The following is an 18,287-nucleotide window of genomic DNA, read 5'->3' on the forward strand; positions in this document are numbered from 1 at the left end:
TAACCACAGGCTGTGCAGTTAACCAACTCTGACCAGATTACCGCATGGCAGCTCAGCTCCACCAGGGGTCAGTATACCAGGGTTCCTTGGGTAACCGCAATATTGGTTTCTTCCAATGAAGTGTCTACAGTCTACATTTTTTAGATCAATGTCAATGTTTATTAAAAATGATTAAAAAATTATAATCATGTAGCAAAACATGCTGGAACAAAGTCTGAACTCTTATCAACAGCTTTGGTCAATTGATCTCATACATTATTCATTTCAGCCCCTCTTTTACAACAGTTGGACAGTAAGTTTGAGGCCCTTCACGTTTCACAGTAGATGACACAAGAAAGCATAATGTTAAGATATTCAAATCCCAGCAGCATATCGCACGGTGTTGGAAGACGTTGTGACAATGCTAAGGGGAAAAAAACAGATTGTTTCTGTGTTTTTGTCAGATTATATCTGGATAGCGCATGATTAATATCCTGAGTGATACAGACGTAAGCTCTCGGCCTCCTCAGAGTCAGGCGGTTATTAACAGTTTCAAGATGAGCTGCTTTGACTGACACAAATCACAGCTGTGCCGCCCCGCGGGGATCGGCGTTCGGGGAGCGGCGGAAAACGAGTCGGGCGAGGGCGGGAATTTATTGCGCGAGGCGCACGTGCGTGGCGGGGCGGGGCGGGGCGGGGCGGGCGTAAATCAGCCGTCCTTCTGAAACGCCCCGCGTTTGATTTAGGCTTCGCGGCGCAGGAGAGCTCACGCGGGCCCAGCTGCGATTAATCCAGTGCGGGGGGGGGGGGGGTTTGGTCCGGCGTCCCTGATCTGGTGTGCCGTGATGCAGACGTACAGCGCCGGAAATCCCCGGGACACGCCGCACCTGGCATGCGGTCAGGCCGGAGGTTGCTGTACCTGTCCACAGTGCATGTCTTTCAGTGGCACGCTTGTGCACATGTACGAGCGTGCCACTGAAAGGTCAACCGCTACCCATCAAAACTCCACCCAGCATTTCATAACTCATCCGTTTTGGAAATGACTATGAAAAGTTGGCTTGATGCACATGAAACAAGAATCCATTCACACAGCTGAATACTGCCTGCTGCAGCTGAGGTCCCTCTGACACTCACGATTTGAACCAACAACCCTCTGGAGAGACATTCTGTTACTACTGTACCACAGTACTCAATGTATGTTTTTGCTCTGTGGTTTGGCTTAGGTCAAGGTGGTGGGTTGCAAGATTGTCAAAAAAACGTTGTCATAACAACACTTACTCAATACCCCTTCTGAGAGGGGGTTCTACTCCCTTGGATTTTTGGGGATTGAGTGTTAGAACTACAGGAGACACTAGAGACATCCAGACGTCTGTCTGGGTCAACAAAGATACAACAGAGAAAACAGGAGATGGAGATGGAGATAGAGAGAGAGAGAGAAAGGGGGATGAGGGAGGGAGAGAGAGAGAGAGAGAGTGCTTAAAAATGAATGCTTAAATTGAATGCAACATCAAATTATATTGTATTTATTCAGCAGCTTACAATAACAAGACACAAAGAAACAATCAGAAGGAGAGGTATGAGCTAGTTAGCGTTTCGCCTGGAGACATCCACACTAAGCCCTCTTCTGTTTAGACAGATGGCGTTGTGTCCCCTTCGTCTGGGTCGGTTATTTCAATTTCCAACGTAACAACTTCCCAAAGAAGCCTTTGAAAAATTCCAAAGGCAACATGCGCTTAAAATCTTTAATAAGAGAGAGAGGGGGCCTGATTTGATACAGATTGCCCCGCAAACCCAGATATGGTCCGGGTTCATCTCCCTGTCGCATCTAAATCGGGATTTCCGTGCCTGGGCCAACCGTCTGAGGCCTCTCCCGTCCCTGGGTACGTCTGAGAGACAGCACGGTAGGATTTGGGGAAAATGCGAACCATGTGCACACTGATACAAGCGTACCACGCATCTCCCCGGCGTCTGTTTTTACATACCGCCTTAATCTTCCAGCAGCTCTCACGGTTCGCGGTCACAAGCTCCGGGGGGGCGGTGCACCTGTTCAGGTGGCGGAACATCCCTCCGTTCAAAAGGCCACAGCCAGAACCGTCTGTCACGGGAAATGAGCTTTGCTATGCCACTACCCACAACGCATTGCAGAGGTACCTCTGTTACCAGCTGAAAGGCAGTATCAAAATAAAAGGCACCTGGAAACACAAACAGTAGGCCTATTTTGCAAGAAATTGTAAAACATCTTTCATCTTGCAGGTCTGTAAAAGCTTTTGACAGTATATTTGTAACAGATTACTGAAATATCCATAGAGAATCATTTTAAACAAATTAAATGTGGCAGCCACCATTAGGTAGTGGCTACACAAGCATTTCCTTTACACCTTGGTGAAACCGCCTCATCAAACCTCATTTTCTTACAAAAGAAAAAAGGTATAAGAAAATTAATATCTGTAATTTGGATCTCCCCAGGAGGGTGTTGAGTGACAAATAAATTTCATTGCCTAATTTGATCTTAGTTAATTACAATATTACCATTCCATTTATTAATTTCACAGACAAAAATGTCAGATGCGTTATCTGACCTCTCTGAAACAGAGAATCAGGTTCTTTGATAAGTACATCAAGGCTGAACAACGGGAATGAGAATTCAAAGAGCCCATAGGTCAGTTCTGTCGTTTATTTATGCAGGCCCAACGCTGGCTGTTCTCAGATATGGGGATTGCTGGACATATGGCACATTGCTTGATATTATGAGCACATAAATACACCGCAGTACAGCAATCAATATGCGGGCTGCCTTGTGTAAACCGGTGGCTCGAAATGCGGCCCACAGCGTTGTCATATCAATCATTAAAACAACACAGAGGGGAGCAGAGGGGAAATCGATGACAGCGCAAAGCGCAAAAAAAAAAAACGGGAAAAAAAAATCAATGGGAAGGCATCCACCGGTGCCCTCTGCTAAACATATAATCTGTGGAAGTAATCTGAGGTGATGATTTTCACGCGGATATTGACAGCTGACACTTGCTGACTGCAGCACGGTCCTCTAAATTATTAAACGCATTTTTCCATGTTGCGTGCTGGTCCCACCGGTGACTGGCCATATAATAACTGGGCCTCCACGGGGACAATATAGGTGATCCGTCACCTATTTCTCCTCAATCCTTGGATGTGAGGGATTAAGCCTATGCCTCTATACTACAGTAGAGTCCATTCAATGTCACTGAAATGCAGCCTGGCCCATGTTGAAATATGAAATAAATCAAATTTAAACAGTCAAAACAGGTGAATGTATACTGTTACGAATGCAGTACACATTATATTTTGACTTGTTTTGTCAGAAGGCCCTACATTCCATCCCATTTTATTGAAACAAACCGTTCCTTAGAATCCTTCAATCCTACAATGTATAAAAGTGAGGAAATTGTGGTAATAGACTTTATTTTTTTTTTTAAAACCACTAATTAGTTCATATATTATGAAACTACTACTGTGTTATTTTTATTCTTTATGGTACCGGTCTGTAGTTGGTGACAACACAAGTCCCATGATCCTATCTATACTATTCTTGTATATGTTTTTACAATACAATAGCCAGAGATCTAACAAATAAATTCCTGTCCAAAATGTGTTAGCATCTTGTGGTTCTGTAAACTATTTGGAACCCAAGGGAGATGCGGTCCAAAAACATTTCTGTTCAATATTTTTTCATGTCCTGTGGATCGCGCACTCGTTTTTTAAACCTATAAATTCAACACACTGTTGACGCACCAACACTATGCACTTTGTAACATACATTCAACTAATGTAGGCCTACATTCTGGTAAGAGAAAAAGACAGAGAGAAAACGAGGCGAGACCATTGTCAACTGGTGAAGATGGGGACTTGAGATAGAAGTGAGAACTACAGTATAAGAGAGCAACGCCATTATGACCCAGTTTCTCTCGTATGCAGACGTGTGCACAGACAATGCTAGTAAAGGTAGCCTACAAAATGTTATATGCTATTTATGCAAGCCAGGGAATAAACTTCGTCTAAAGACTATGAGGGACACTTCACTGTGTACAATTTGTGAGCTGTCAGGATTCAAATACGAATGTACTCAAGCCGCACGCAAACTCATAAGGCACGCGACTCCAACCACAACATTATGTTCTATTAGAGAATAACAACACAGCTGCTTTCTGACAAATGCAATTACAATATATATTGCCTGGCATCATACAACAGTTTGTGAGCAAAGCGCATTTGCAACATTCAAAGAAAGACTTTGAATTACACCTTTTTTTTTTTTTAGCTATTAGCTGACTTGCTGTTACCGAAATACAGTTTGCAAGCCTGTAAAACGCTCTGGATTTTCACTCGATTGGCTTTTCATGAACAGGCTATGGTGCGAAGGTACACGTTAACAAATGTACATGTTATCGTTTTAATCAAATCAATAAAGTAAATCAAGTGGAGAGCTATAGGTTTCCTAACTCACCTCTGACGCTGTTACTATTCACAAAAGCTGGACGCTGCAGGGCAACCGGGAAAAACTAACAGAATGGAGTCGGGAAAGCTGTGAATGACAGGCTATTGGCCAATAAATGATTTCTGTTTCACCGATCACCATCGTAACTAGCTTACGATAGGTTTTGAAACGCATTGTTAATGCGACGCGGCCACTCGTTCAGTGAGGCCTGAACCACAGAACCAAAAAGAGCACATCTGACAAGGAGATTAATTACCTATTGGAAGGGACAAACCAGGCATTTCTCAATATTGCATGGGACGTGTCTCCTGAAATAGTACGCTGGTAAAAGCCTTAGTGCATAAAAGTGTCAGGTGAAGTAATGCAAATGACGAGAAAGCTGTAAATAACTACAATACTCTGTGCTCCAGTTCTGTTTGTAGCAATCATAGAGTGTAGAAAAATAGGCAACAATGCTCAACCTTATCAGGTAGGCAGACAGACAGACATGCATGAACACATTTCTGGGACTGCTTCTGTGATCTTAGATCAGGCACATACCACTCTATTCAATGAACATGTGGCCTACAAACACATACATTTTTGAAATCCAATCCCATTTTTTAATTTGAATTCCAATTATCACTGAATTTGCAGAACTTTGTCCGCTAAGAAAAAGAGTACTCAGTGTGTAGTGTGTGTAAAGGTAAAAGCATGACAAAATTATGACTCGGATCTAAGAACAAACCACATCACAGCACGATTCAGCTTGGCCCTTAGTGGAACTTAGAACCGCTTTAAATGCTGACCTAAGAGATCCGTGGAGTCATATGAAATTCTCCCACAGTGAGGCAGAGATTACACTGGGTGGTCACATGTGGCAGGCTACATGCAGTACTGTATATTGATGCAGATGCAATGTCCCTCCACAAGGGTACAGTTCTCAAAAATATCTCTAGAAAGAACAACTTATATTATTTTCTTAAGTCTCTGTCCAAATATATTACCCTAATTGTGTAATGTACAACCATGCAAAGCAATTAAAAATGGACTCAATTAGAACGGAGTCTAATTGTTTGTTTTGGGAATCACAGGCAAGCAGTGTTCCGCAGTTATTTTTTAACCTCACAGAACAAAATAAAATGATAAAGAAAAATAATTTGCTGGCGGAAATTATTAGTTCAGTACACAGTCTCACAACAGCAATTACTGGATTGTTGTGGATATATAAAAAGGTCTGGAAAAATGAGTGCTCAGATCTCTGACCAGATAAAATCTCTCTCTCTCTCTCTCTCTCTCTCTCTCTCTCTCTCTCTCTATCTCTATCTCTCTCTCACACACACACACACACACACTACATACACATACAGTACAGATACATGTACACACACATTTTTGTTGTGGAAAAGTTCATACATTTCAAATAATAACTTTATCACTGAACTTTTTTTCAGACAGTCTTTCACAGACCTTTCCAACTCTTAAGTATACGCTTCATCCCATACAATAATAAACCAATCAATACAAGCACCAAGTATACTGTAATGTCCTCATGCAGCTTACTGCCCAAGGAGCATTTTTTCAATTACAGCCATTTTGTGGGTTAGCAGGCACAAAATGGCTCTAATTGAAAAATGACTCAGATATGATGCATGCGCATTCAGTGATAGGGGAATCGATTCTATTGGAGACCGTAATTTATTGTAAATTCACCTTATTATAAATTCATTTTGCTCCTAGTCAGACTGGATGTATAGAACAAAATCAGTGCTGGGCAGTAAGAGCAGTTAACTAGTTTAGTCTTTTAATTATGAATGCGACAGATTGGAGATTGAATTATGCTAATTTATTGACTTGCTGTGTCATGAATATTACTGTCTTTCATTTAAATAGAAGATACCTTTTGTTTCAGTTAAAACCAGAGGTTTCAACATTGTTTTATGGGGCTGATATATCTATGTGAGCTTATGCAAGTCTTTCAGCAGCCTACTAAAGGCACTATTAAGGTTATGTCATTGAAATTCATTATATTGCTCAAATGATTGTTTCATTAACAGCATTGTGAACACATTTAGTTAGTTTTGCATGACTGGTGTTCTAGGTAACAAAACATTGAAGCATTTCAGTGTACTGAACAATAATGTATTCGAATTATATTCCTCTTCACAGTATTCCATATTTGTGTGTGTTCATAATAGTGTGTGTGTGTACAGGTGTTTGTACTTGTGTGTGTGTGTGTGTGTGTGTGTGTGTGACAGAGAGAGTGTGCCAGTGTGTATTTGCATATGTACTTGTGAATATTAAGTTTCCTAGTAAGGTGTTGGACCCCCACAAGCCACCAGAGCAGTTTCAATGCACTTTGGCATAGATTCTACAAGTCTCTGGAACTCTAACATATCGCACTAAAGCGCAAGCATCACAGTCATTGGATATATGCTTTCGACACAATTTCCGACCCTATTTACTGATATCTCTCCCATAGATCTAAATGCAGATGCCACTTTAGTCACCGTTCCTATTGAAACATTAGCCAATTGAGCAGTTGTTGTGACTGAAGCTCCTGCCATCCATGCCCTAATAATGAATTCAAAGTCTCTTAGATCTTTTCCTCATGCCATCTTGATCCAAAATCAACTGGGCCTGCTCAGCATTTTTATACATTCCACATAGCATGCGAGGATGTTAATTGCTTAATTGTATCAGGCAATACACCTGTATGGAAGCATCTGCATTCGTTATGTTTCTCCACTCATTTATTCAGGTTTTTCCCTTAATTTGTCACCTGCCTGTATTTGTCTGTGTGTGTGTCTGTCGGTGCATGTCTGTGTGTATGTTTGAGTGTGTATGTGTGTGTGTGTGTGTGCATGCACGTATGTATGAGTGTGGGCATGCCTCTATGCCTGTGTGTGGGTTTGTGTGTTTGTAGGTGTATACACATTTCTGTGTACATGTATGTGTGTGAATATTTGTCTGTGTGTGTATCTGTGGATGCATGTCTGTGTGTGCATGTTTTTCTGTGTGTGTGTGCCTGTGTGTGCATGTTTGTCTGTGAGTGCATGTGTGTGAGAGAGTGTTTGTGTGTTTCTGTGTGCACGCCTGTGTGCATGTGTGTGTGTATGTGTGAATGCGTGCATGTGTGTGTGCGTGTGTGTGTGCATGAAGACTGCAGCAGGCCTGTCTCCTCCTGTTGTGGTCCCCTGGAGCAGGGTGGGTGTCACTAGGTAAGCAGGGCTCAGGTATCTCCTGTACCCTCACTTTTGTTCTCCATAATAATGGGCTCTATTGTGTGCTGATTTCTGCAGGTCATTTTGAGGAGCTGATCTTAGCGTCAGCTTTAACTCTGGGCGCAACCTGAGCTGGGATGCCTCTCGACCATCCATCAGCCGATTCTTGGCCCAATTACAGCAGGATCCCGCAACTGCCCCCACGGGACGCCTTGTAAACTCTGTTGCTTAAATATTTAAATATCGTTTTAAATGACGTCCAACCGGACCGCGCGGTGAGCCTATCACCCGATCCACTGGCCGCCAGTCGCCGCCAACAACCGAGGAGCCAAGCCAAGGCTCAGCGAGAGTCCAGACAGCCACGGGCCTGTCTGCTCCACGGCTTTCTAACAAACAGGGATAGAAGTAGAAGAATGTCCGAAAGAAAAGACGGGATGAAAGAAAAGAAAAAGAGGCGAAAGAAGTCACAGACGCAGTAAGAACAGCAAACATGATAACTCGATACAGCTATCTCAGTTTGAGTTAGCGGGAGGCTTGGGCTCGTTCTCTTTAATTGTATCCGTATTTTTGGCGGTAAGAACAGGATTCAATAAGAGGAGCTTCCGTGTGCTTAAGCTCCCACATTCCCTGCTAAATATTGTTTGAACAAAATAACAGGGCTCCCCAAAAAGTATGGGAACTAGTAAAATGAAAACTGTTATTTTTAAGGCATTTGGATTTGAGATCAAAAGATGAATATTAAAAAAAATCACATTTATGTTTCATAATTTCTTAGAAACAGATATTTCTGTGTTGAGTCTTCCTATTTTCAGCTGTGCAAAGGTAAGCTAACAGATGATTGACGGGTGTTAATTGCTCAGGTGTTTCTATAAAAGAGCAGTGAATGTATTGTCTTAGTTTAAGCCTTTATTTTTATCTATGGAGGCTGAATTTGGAGTCAGAGGCACACACCTACATGAAGACCAGAGGACTAACTATGGCTGAAAAACAACTTATCTGTAAACTGAGAGGACAGAAGCATTCATTAAGAAAGATGGCAAATAAGACATTTCACTCTACTGTTCAGGCACACATTAATATGGAAACATTATAGTGAGACCTTTATTACATTTAATGATTTTGAGCATATTTTTAAAGTGATAATGGCCCAACAGGAGGTAAACAAAACTGCCATTACTCTTGTTAACTACTAAAATCTTTAAAATCACAAACACACGTGCACGCACAAAAGCACAAAAATTCTCTCTCTCTTTCTCTCTCTCTCTCACACACACGCACACGCACACACACACACGCGCGCGCACACACACACACACGCACACACACACACACACACACGCGCGCACACACACACAGACAAACACAAGAATTCTCTCTCTCTTTCTCTCTCTCTCGCTCTCTCACACACACACGCACACGCACACACACGCACACGCACACCCACACGCACACGCACACGCACACGCACACGCACACGCACACACACACGCACACACGCACACACACACACACACGCACACACACGCACACACGCACACACACAGCGCAGATACAGAGGCCGTGTTTGAACTGGTCACACCGAGCCCTCCGGATCAAAGGGCTGTGGGAGCCGGTCTTCCTGGCCCAGTGCTGGGGAGGTCCCTGGGGGCTGGCATTCTCAGGGCGAACCCGTGTCCCCGTGACCAGCTGAGCGGCGCTGTCTCGTGTCTGGGGCCCTCGCAGTTCAGCGAGCCCTTTAAAGTGCACACACCAGGGCCAGACCACTTAGGGCCTGGGAGCATTGGCCCCAAGCATTCACATCTGAATCACACAGGCAGTAGAAAGGACTCATCTCTCTCTCTCTCTCTCTCTCATCTCTCTCATCTCATTCCCTTTCTCTCGCTCATTCCATCTCATCTGATTTAATGAAGACATGAAAAAGGAACGGGGCATCTTTTTTGTCAGAGCAGCCGACGTAACCCTGTAATACAGACTGTTTGGAGAAACAGTGATTATTATGGAAAGGCAATCTTTGATAATGCGACTCTTTCAATGGGGTTATGTGAGTGAAAATGACCAGTTCCTCCTGACGGACAAGACAGGGGAATATCAGAGGGGATTGTTTTTCAGATGCTGCACACCCCGTTGAACATTCGGAGATCAAAGGCTAGCTCCTCCCGTCTCCATGCCCACCCCCCCCCCCCCCCCCAGTGCCTACCGCAGAGCATCCCCAACACAGCCGACAAAGTCCGTCCATTGTGCGAGGCCCTCGCCTCTCTCCCCGATAACGGGCAGCACCCGGAATCTTCTGGAAGACAGAGACGGTCGCACATCGGGAAGCGTGGGAGTGTGTGGCCCCCCTGATAAGAGCAGGGGAATTCTCCCTCGCCTTCAGAGATCAGACCCTTAATGAGCGATGTCACTCTCCGGGCATTTCTACCTGCTTCTGCAGCACGGGACGGCGTTCCATCTCCCGCTCCATTTCGCCTGCACGGCGGAGGCAAACCCCGCTCCTGTCCACCTGATACGTCGCCCTCCCATGGCGCCCGGGGGAAACGTTTGGACACGACCAGCAGGCCGCTGGGACGTCTGCTTTGCGTCTTCAGCACGGCTCCCTAAAAGAGAACGAGATGTCGTTTAGAAATTATGAAGAACATCAGAGGAGGCGAATAACTGCCAAGAGCGTGAATAAATTCTGCCTTTCTGAACAGATCTCTCCCATTTTACAGCATCAAACAGGATTTTGACCTCTTTCAGGCCAGAAACCTTTCTCTCCTCTTTTTTCCCTTTGTTTTCTCTTTTTCTCTGTGAAACTTGCATCAGCCTCTGGTCTGTGTTTTAATCAGCTCTGAGCAGCTGTGTTGCGCTGTGTAAAATGTCGCATTATCACGCCACTTTTTTGAAAATGTCAACAACAAAAAAACACCCATCACACACAAAATTTTCAGTAAAAAACAAAAAGCTGTTTAATTTTCTTTTTCTAAAAAAAAAAAACCCCCATAACATTCTGCCATAGCAGGAAGTTTGCTTGAGTTTGTTTCTGTTCCGTTTAAAGTGTGTTTTTGCAGCGCAGAGAAACGGAGGGGAGACGCGTGCACAAAGGGAGAATTGTGATCGCGCTTCTCGGTGGAGGAATTCCTGCTTCTGTGGAGGGGTTTCGGCAGTGACTCACAGCATTGTGCCCCTCACATCTTCTCCATCCCGGCAACCTCAGGCCCCTGGCTCTACCCGGGGGTGGGTTGTTTTTCTGTCTCTCCTTTCTCAAAACAAGTTTGGATGATCTAACCCGCGAGCGGCAGGAAAGCGCCGCACCTCTGACCCCGCGGTGAGCCCGGCGAGCCCCGGCTGTCGGCTCGATGCCGGCGACGGGGGCCGGCGCAGCCGGGGAGGAGGCCGATACCGCCGGCTCCCCGCGTATTGAGAGACGCATTGCACCTCGGCCCCGATTTTTTATAGATCACCGCTGGGGTGAGTGTGGGAGAGGAACTGGCTGAGGTAGCGATGGTGGCGTTTAGAGGGGCAGGGAGGGGGGTGAGGGGGGGGGGGGGAGGGGGGGTGAGGGGGGGGGGGTGGGGGGGGAGGTGAGGGGGCGGTTCGAGGGGGCGTCTGGCGGCTCCGGCTCACCGAGACAAGCCTCCCCGTGGCAGAGACGCTGGGACCGCGAGGGGGTCAGAAATGCCAAAGTTATCAAACTGTCTCCACTAACTGCCAACCCCCCCCCCCCCCCCCCCCACGCCTCCTCCGCCGAACACACACCCCCTGCCTCAGCTCACAGAGACGGGCCAGACTCCCACACCGCACCCCGCCAGCCCCCGGCGGCCTCGGGCCTTCTCCAGGCCAGACTGAGGAATTTAGGATGGGGATGGGACCGGGCCTACAGCTGAGAAGGGAATTTCTCCCCTCCTCTGGTTCTCCGTCTCATTGTCTGGAGAGCGGGGTCCTGGTGCGCCGTGTCTGCCTTTATGATCCTTTAAATCACATGTCCTGGTGCTGCTTTTGTTGGGGGGGGGGGGCATGGGTCACACAAAATAATAATTGAAAGGGCAGGCACCCGGGTCCCGCATTCTGTGCGAGGAATGTTAAACACAAGGAATGATCACACTTTTATGGCACCGTGATATGTAGGAGTAAATCACTGAAGCAACCCCCCTAGGAGAATCTGTGTCGATCCTTTTGCAAAGGTGATCAAAGAGCACTTGGTTTAGATCGGTGAGACTGCGAAGAACGTACTATATGATATATCTATATTTATAAATAGTTCTAAAGCAAGTTTTGGTATATGTTTCGCATCAGTGAAAGTATGAAGCTTGCTACTGATAAGACAAAATTGTCTAGGCCAGCGATTCTTCTCATTCACTGGTTTATGGGTCAGTTTGTAATGCAGCTTTCAGGTTTTACTGTATCTGATTTTCAGCTCATGTTTAAAAAATGCTCTACATATGTCACTGGCAAATTGCACAATGTAGCCATATAGATTTTTGTTTTTGTGGTCAAGAAAAAGATGCTTTATAAAATGGCTATTTTGACTGTCGTCTGACACTTAATATATGGCCTTCATTAAATAATTTTAGAAATACTCAGGATTATTTTGAGCTGGCATTACTAATATAAGTACTAAATGTGTACATCTAAGTATAATGCACAACGGAAGTTTGCAATAGGGCTTTCACAGCTGTATTAAATGTCAATCCGAATGTGGTGGTTGGCGAAGGTAGATAATTTCAGCAATAATTTCGCGATGTGATTACGCAATACTCCGGGGAGGTATGTATATCTCCGTAAAGTAGGAGGTATAAACTGCACCCATTCTCATTTCTTCAGCATACAGGCTAGCTTAGTACCTCGCTGACACCCCCCCCCCCCCCCAAACTCAAATAAACCCTCTGCATTATCATCATGAATGTTAATTCAAACAGTGCCTGACTTAGCAGCTTTTAATGAGTTCATTCCAATCCTTTGAAAACATTTATCAACTCAGAAGACAGACTCAAACCGATCGATGGAAACCTACAGCCACACGCGCGTGCACGTTCACGCACGCATACTTCAAATTAATATGTTTGACGAGTGCGATGGTCACACACAATACTGATAGTCCACAATGAAGCATTTTGTCAGTAAGCTTTTTAAAGCACACCTTATCTTATATTTTCAAAATATAGACCTTTCTTCCAGTGTCAGTGGGGTTTTCAAATAATTTTGACGAGATATGTTGACGATAGCTGATAGCATCAACAGATAAGGGAGAGGTGTTGGAGACAAATGTCAAGATGTCAGGTGATTTTCACCTTGAAGGGGGCCCAGAAAGAGGGAGAGAGAGAGACAGAGAGATAGATAGAGAGAGACGCCTAGCACTCCCACAAATGCGTGAGTGTTGACACTTGCAATAAGGGTCTAATGTGACAACTGAAAGATATCTGACTCCTTAAAAATTTCACATCATACATGATAGGAAATAACATTGTGGTCACTTTTTTCAGTTTCCTTTTACGTGGGGACCGATAATTAAGACCTGTAGTAAAAATGACAGCTGCAATACAGACCTAGGACAGGTGAAACCAGACCTTTTTTGTATCAGTCTGAAGCACCTGTCTTGTTTACATTGTGACCACAGGAAACAGTATTTGGCATCCGAAGACATCAGAATAAAGAACAAACAAAGTGGAATGCTGGATAATGTGAATTTTGGCAAAGGTGCTTCTGCCTATTCCACAGTTGGTGCTACAGGCAGCCCCTAAACTGGCATTTATGAATCAAAGTATCCTAGGCATCTAAGTATCTTACATGCTACATTTACTGGAGCACATGGTGAGGCGCATTCATTACAGATGTGAATTGTTCATTGCAGAGAAGAACTAGTGTGAGGTACAATACATTTTCTCCACCTCATCTGCAATTCATTTTTGTGTCACTGTCAATCTTGCTTGCAGTACATAAACTGGTTTGTAGGGGGCGCTGTTAAACAGGGGGAGAGAGGAAGAGTGAGACATAGAGAGAGCCGCTACTATGCAGGAGTGATTTCACTCAAAGCATTTTATTTAGCATTGTTGTTTCCTTTCTCTTTTTGTGGTTGAAAATGATATTAAGGTTTAAAAAAAAAAATGTAAGAAAAGAATATCTCACTTGAATTTATACTTATACTACACATTAAAGTGATTAAATGTACAGATATCCCTCGTTCTTTCAAAAGTATTATAACGCTTAAAATTATTTGTTTTGGTGTCAGTCATAAAATGTAAAAATTTGCCTATTCAGTACATTTATTGTAGACATTTTTTATTAGAACTGGAATTCTAAACACAAAAGACATTTTTCAAAATTGTGGCCTCGTTATTTTTATATCAACAAAAATAATTTCCAAAAATAATTGTTAATGTAAAACGGCTCAGCAAAAGAGATGATTGAACTGACTGGTAATGGATTTATGTAATTGTGCAATTGTGTAATTTGTGTAATCAGTTGTTCTCACTCTCCATTTGAGCAGCAGATAATTTCATTTTTTAGAAAAAAAGGCCACTTGTAAATTGTACGAAATAAAGAATGCAATACACATTTCAGATTCAAAGGCAAAATATAATATATGACATATTAAAACGCAATATTAATTATGAGCCGATGAAGCTAAAAATATCTTCCAGTTTTGCAGATTTTTTACAAAAAAAGAAAGTGAGTTCAGTGACGCAGTTACGGGGTTTGAATTTGACAGCTTAAGTCCTCATTAACGTCATTAACGTTATTATAACCCAAATTATAAACTTTTAAAATAAATTTTAAAGCGATAACAACCAATAGGCACGCATTGTCGAAATAGTATTGGAATCAGCGATTTTACTGCAATGTCGCCGTGAGAAACGGTCCATTTGGAATTTGATTATTAACATTCCAGGGTTAAAGGAGACTTCACGGGGCGAGAGTCGGAGACTCATCACGGTGGCGAGACACTTTTCTGTACCGACTTATTACTGACCCGACAGAGCCGCGCCAGCATTGAGCTGGAATCCTGACGCCTATCTGCCCCTGAAGGACAAGTGAGCGTCAGGCCCATTTCGTGCTGACCGCGTCACATTTTAATCATATTTTGCAGAAATGAAACACGGAGGAGCGTCCAACAGCGCTGTGTTGTCCTGTCATTCCCGACAAGTAGCAACCATATTACCTAAGTTACGTTTAAATAGCTGCAAACAAAAATGAATTCACTGTTGATTAAATCACTGACAAGAAAATAACTTCACCAATGAGATCTAATGTCTACCTCCCACCCAGATTATTATGTTTCCACAGCCTCACTAAAAATATATGTTTTTTTTAATCATTATTAACATTTTGCTAGCATTTTGCAGGTATCTTAGAAAATGTGTCTTTTAGAGCCAAAGTCTGGCAAACGCTGAGCCATGATAAGCATGAATTATTAATTACAAATGTAATATGAGTAAATTAATTTATGATATTGCAACAAATAAGAATATTACTCTTAAATGGCCATATCCCTAGTCCACATTCTTTCCACTGAATAGCATGAACATTGTTTGTTTGAGAATAATTATAATTTTGAAATGTGCTACCTTAATATCAGCAGAGACAATTGCAAAAAAGTTGCATCTCAAGGGATGATGTTTTTCCTTTTTTATTCCAAACATGATATGACACCATTTAAAAAGTGTGATCCAATAAAAAATATCCAAAAATAAACTAAAGAATAATATTTATGTGATACATTATAGTAAAGCATGTAGCAATGTAGATGTGAAGTGTCAAAATCAAAGAATCAACGCCTTACCTTTTCACCAGGGGAATCAACTGAAGCAATATTTTTGTTGAAAGGTAGTCTTGGCTGGGGAGGCCTGCTTTTAGGTTTTTGGCAAAAACAATTTCACTTGTGGTGTAAGGGATGCTGACACCCTTACGTTTTCAACTTCTACTTTTGAAGTCTTTGAGCCCACACCTCCACCTACATTGCAGCTACGTGTAATGACAGCACCAGCTTGCTTACCTTAAACTAAATTAAATCAATGCTTGCCCTTAACTTACAATGAAATGCATGTGTCTTTAAAAGTCTTTGTACAGTTCAGTGAGATTACCAATCGCCAAAATGAACAGCCAAGCTGTGCTTCCGAAGAAAATGTATTCACTGAATAAAGGCCTTAACCACAGTAACAATTCTATCAATTACGTAGGTTTCCACTTACCATAACCAGGGACTGCTTCTGTCCATTCAAAGGCTTTGGGCCTTGAGTCAGTGGTTCTATAAATGAGACCTGTTCGTATACTTCACAGACAGACAGGCTATCTAGATTCACACAATCATCACCCCCATTCTGGAAAATGGAAACTTGAGACACACTGACAGGAAATGACCATAGTCATTTTTTTCTCAATGCTTAGAAAGGGCACGGGTGCTCACCTGGATATCATAGATGCAGTCAACTCCTGAATTGGCACCCCTCCTGAAACTCTGCAATATACAATAAACAAAACACATGATGATTCAAATCTTTGGCTCAAACATTTGGAGAAACTAGTTACTTTCACTCGAAATAATAATTTTTTAGTAACTGTATTTTATTTATTTTTTTAAACATAGGGGTCAAAATTATGGTCACCCCGAAAGAATACTTGCAACAAAACAAACAAAGTGGCATCTGTGATAAAATTATATATATATATATATATATATATATATATATACTTTTTTCCTCCATCATCTTGGGGGAAACCAAAGAGCTTTCAACTCAGAAGACACAGATTGTTTTTTACATACAGAAATCAGGGAACAAAAATATAAAAAATACATAAACATTTGAAAATACCACTCAGCAATAGTAGTCTGGAACAGTTTCAAATTTGCCAGGAACATATTGCATATTGCCCCCAATTTCAGCAAGGAAGATGGTGAGGTTGGTAAAGAAAAGAACCCAAAACGCACAGTTTCAGAACTGCAGAGTTTAGTGAAATCTTGGGGTTATCAAGTTTTGAAAATTTTAGATGTTTTAGATGTCTCCTCCATGTCAACAAGTTCTTTGAAAGGGTTGCATGAAAGAAGCTCTCACTGAGAGAAACCAGTAAATTGAAGTGCTTGAACTTTGCCAAGTATCATTCGAAGTACAATTGGAATCGTGTGTTGTGGTCAGATGAGACCAAAATTGAACTTTGTGACTATGCACACCATTGGCACGTTTGGGAAAAAAGATGACTGCATACATGGAATAGTACCTGGTACCCATGATAAAATATGGTGGTGGATCATTGATGCTCTGGGGCTGGTTTGTTGCAAGTAGTCCAGGGGCCCTTGTAAGAATCAATGGCATGATTGCCTCTGCCAGGAGGTTGGGGCTTGGCCGTAGATGACAATGAAATGGTTGCAGGAACTCAAAATCAATGTTTTGCCATGGTCACCTCAATTTCTGGACTTAAACGCTATTAAAAATCTGTGGTCTGAAAGGAGGGTAGTGCACACGTGCAAACTTAAGAATATCAGGGTTCTTGAAAGTTTTCTCATGGTGGAGTGGTCCAAGATCTCTCCTAAAGTGTTCTCCAACCTTGTTAGACATTACAGGAACAGGCTCTGTGCTGTCATCCTCTCCGGGGAAGGCTTCAACAAATATTAATCATAGGGGTGCCAATAATTTTGAAACCTACATTTTTTGCTGAAAAAAATGTATTACTCAATAAGACCTTTTGTATTTAAAAAAATATTATGTTAAAATAAAATGATATGGCTCTCCCACCTAAAATATGTATCATTGTACATGTTTGCTCATTTTCATGAAGGGTACCAATAATTCTGGAGTTGACTCTACATGGATAAGCAGCTGTTGGCTTTTCCTGACAGTATCAATGCAATTAGAATTAAAGATACAGACCTTTAATTTGTTCCTTCAGCACAACATTGTTCATAACAGTTACATTATCATTGGCTATTGTACTCAACGACCTGTCCCAAATGACAGATGGCATATGCCAGATGAACCATTTTAGCATATATTCGCTGCAAGTGGTTATTTCCCAACAACATAAACAAAATAAAATCTAGGGAAGTAATTAATTTACACAACAGGTGGGTTTCTTACAGGATAAGAAGACTTTGAATGCCTAATTTAACATGATGCTTTTCATTTTATTATGCGGCAATTTGTGATTTTCAAGTATCAAAGGAAGGCAGACTGTTTTGAGCATGAACTAAAAGTGGTGCCCTTCAACACCAATGAAACGAAACAATAACTCATTTTCTGTTTTTGGTAAACATATACCAAAGATGTATTTTGCAAATGGTAATTCTATTGTAAAGAAAATACACTTTTTTGGGTCTCAAAATATTTACATAAAGGTTATCAGGTCATGAAAAGCCAGAGGCACTGTTTATCTGTTGACATAAAAAGGAAAGAGAAGTAAGATCAGATGATGGTCTCTGTCGATCGTGGTTGATGAAATTGCACCTTAGAGCAGCGTTTATGGCTAGTAAGACCAAAACATAAAAAGTGTAAACATGATCGAAGTAGGCTTATTTCTAGAGGACTTTAAAGGTGAAATGGCCAATTGTTTCATCCTTATATATTATTAACATTATTATAATACATAGGTATGATCAAATATACTTCGAATGTATGAAAATTTGCCAAACAAATGCTCAGCAAAACAAACAGTATTAAATAAACCAA

The 18,287-nt window shown here is 42.2% G+C and overlaps 1 long non-coding RNA gene across 1 annotated transcript; it reads right to left on the reverse strand.

The window, feature by feature from the left end:
* Positions 1 to 1,576: 1,576 nt before the first annotated feature.
* LOC118206871 lies at positions 1,577 to 4,528 on the reverse strand. Its single transcript, XR_004761261.1, has 3 exons — positions 4,460 to 4,528; positions 1,962 to 2,171; positions 1,577 to 1,865 (listed from the first exon to the last, which is right to left on the reverse strand). It is a non-coding gene; the product is annotated as an uncharacterized LOC118206871 (long non-coding RNA).
* Positions 4,529 to 18,287: the final 13,759 nt, after the last annotated feature.

Source organism: Anguilla anguilla, chromosome 10, assembly GCF_013347855.1.
Source record: "Anguilla anguilla isolate fAngAng1 chromosome 10, fAngAng1.pri, whole genome shotgun sequence".
NCBI lineage: Eukaryota > Metazoa > Chordata > Actinopteri > Anguilliformes > Anguillidae > Anguilla > Anguilla anguilla.